We start from the raw sequence: 2,568 nt of genomic DNA, 5'->3' as shown, positions 1-2,568 counted from the left end.
CTATCCCGGCTCTCGACACCGAGGTCCTTCATTCCTCCTTCGTCCCAAAATTCGATGGCTCGCCTCGGTCGCTCGTCCTCTACGTGGACCTCGTCCCGGTGCTCCTCGTCGATTTCAGCGTGGAAACTGAGAGTGGTGCGGTGATCGTCAAACTCGAGCGCAACCTTTTCTCTACGTCGAACAGCTGCACCCAAGTGTACTCCAAGAGGACCGGAGTGTCAGAACCCTCCAGTCAGCCATCAAGTGATTTTTAGGAGGCTGCGGAGTAGACATGCTGTTGCGGAGATACCTCTCCGCTTGATTCGAAATGCAAAAATACAAAAATGAAAACACCACACCAACTAGTCAGTTTTCGTGTCTTTTATTTCTCTCAAACCTTCAAAATCACGTTACCCAGTACAGTGGCACAAGCAGAACCCGTGTGCATGCAGAAACAAAGACACCGGCGTACATGATATCGGAGGTCAGGATCCCCACAGACCTTCTCTCAGATCGTTCCAACGTTTAGTTCGGAGAACGAGGGCTCCCTCCTCGGCTTTGCGTGTGTCTTACATTTTACCGCTACATCGTCCACGACCCTTCAGCCCAAGATTGCTCTGGGACTCTACCCTGAATCTCAGAGTCTGCCATGTCCGCTAGCTTTTGTCCGGTCTACCACGGAGTGCCTTTCGTTCTTCTCCAAATGCTTCTGCGTGCGAGCACCCTTCCCCTCGCTGTGCGCTTTCCCGGCTCCCGACACCGAGGTCCTTCGTTCCTCCTTCGTCACATTTCCGATCGCTCGCCTCGGACGAAGCGTCCTCTACGTGGACCTCGTCCCAGTGCTCCGCGCCGATTTCAGCGTAGAAACTGAGAGTGGTGTTGCACGCCACAGTGTCTGAATACTCCACATCGTCCGGGGGATATTCGAGGGGAGCTCCTAGCGCGCGTGCTAGTGACAAGTCCTCCAGGATCCGCTTGTCTGTCGCGTTGTCCGGAGCGACATCCTCTTCGATGATTGTCAGACTTTTGTAAGCTTCGACTATCTCCTCTATGACCCTTTCCTTTCTTCCCATCGAGTATACTGCATGTAGGTACGTGGAAAGGTTTTCGTACCTTCCTGACTTCAGAGCAGGTTCTCTTCGAGAGGCAGAGAGGCACGCCTGGCTCCCGTAGTGTCTGTTCATTATGTCTTGAAATGTCGGGCCGGGTAGCTCGCACACACTTTGAAACACAGACGGCCCGGGCCCTGGTTCCTGACCACCGGCAGACTCGGACAGGGCTCGTTCCATCTTGGGATTGACTGAGGGTGAGGATTTGTGTGTCTGCGAAGAGATCTCAGACGCTGGTTTGTTTCGATGCACAGAACGTGCAGCGTGTGTACAGCGTCTCCAGGTCCACTAGTATTTCAGAGAAAATGGTCTGTTTGCAGCCAGGGCAGAGAGTGTACATCTGTTTCAGGTCGGTGAAGGTGCACGTGTTCACGGCTGATGTGCTGAGCGGTACATTTGCCACCGGGGCGGCGCAGCAGGACGAGACAAATTTCATCTGTTCAAAATCGAACTCCACGTCGATGTTCCTTGGGTTGCCTCTCACTTCCGACGATCGGAACGTCTGGTTTTTCAGGCATCTGACGCACCTCAGGTCTCCCTCCGTGTTCTGCGGTGTCGGGCCGGGTCGCCCGGGCGCCAGCAGTATTTGTTTGTGGTTGTAGTCCACCCAGTTCATGTGACAACTCAGCACCGCGTACAGCAACATTCGGCGCTCGGGGCTCTGGTTCCCCAGCTTCCCAAACTGCTCCGTACGGACCAAGTCCGCCGCCTCCCGCAGCTGCGGAAAGCAAGCGGCGGCCATTTCGAGTGGCCGTTCTGCCGTGTAAGCGGCGGCAAGCCTATAGTAGCAGCTCAAGGGCCACTCCGAATTGAGCGTGAGCATCGAGTGGCCTGAGTTTTTCACACATTGGAAAGCCTTGACGAGTTTGCCGTAGTAGGACCGTTTTCTCGGGGCGAAGCAGAAGCGAGACCACTTCACTAAGTCTTCGCCTGACCTGTCGCCTTCAAATCGACGGCTCCGCACAGGCCCAGTCGTCTCGGGGACGGTGAAACGAGACGTCACGGGTCTGGGGCTTTTGGATTGTTGCACGCCAGGCGTCTGCCTCCCGCGTTTGCTCGCCCTAAGGCCAGTTTGGGCCTTTTCCTGCGTGGCCCGGGGACCCGTTTCACCGTCGGGGGCACAAGCGTGCGACGACCTGAGGGATTCCTCCCAAGTGAGGATTTCGACTGAGCAGTTTTTCGTTCGCTCTTCGGAGAGCACTCTTACGGCCTCCATTCTGAGGGCGAGCGTCTTCTGCGCCGAATGCAACTCGTCGAAGCACAGGTCCTCGGCTTGGAACCTGTAAAAGTCTGCTAGCAGAGCCACCCTGAGCAAGGCCTCGCGTCGTATCATTTTCAACAGCTCGTCACGAACCGGCACTCTCTCATCTCCTAAGAGCCCATCAGAGCCGACCAGCGTCAGACGTAGAGTCGTATCCCAGGCGTCGGAGCACAGCGAGTAGGCTTCACCGTACTCAGCGGAGGGAGCTTTGCCCTTGCT

This window comes from Oryzias melastigma, unplaced genomic scaffold (genome assembly GCF_002922805.2).
Source record: "Oryzias melastigma strain HK-1 unplaced genomic scaffold, ASM292280v2 sc00375, whole genome shotgun sequence".
Classification (NCBI taxonomy): Eukaryota; Metazoa; Chordata; class Actinopteri; order Beloniformes; family Adrianichthyidae; genus Oryzias; species Oryzias melastigma.
Note: the sequence above shows the minus strand (reverse complement) of the source record.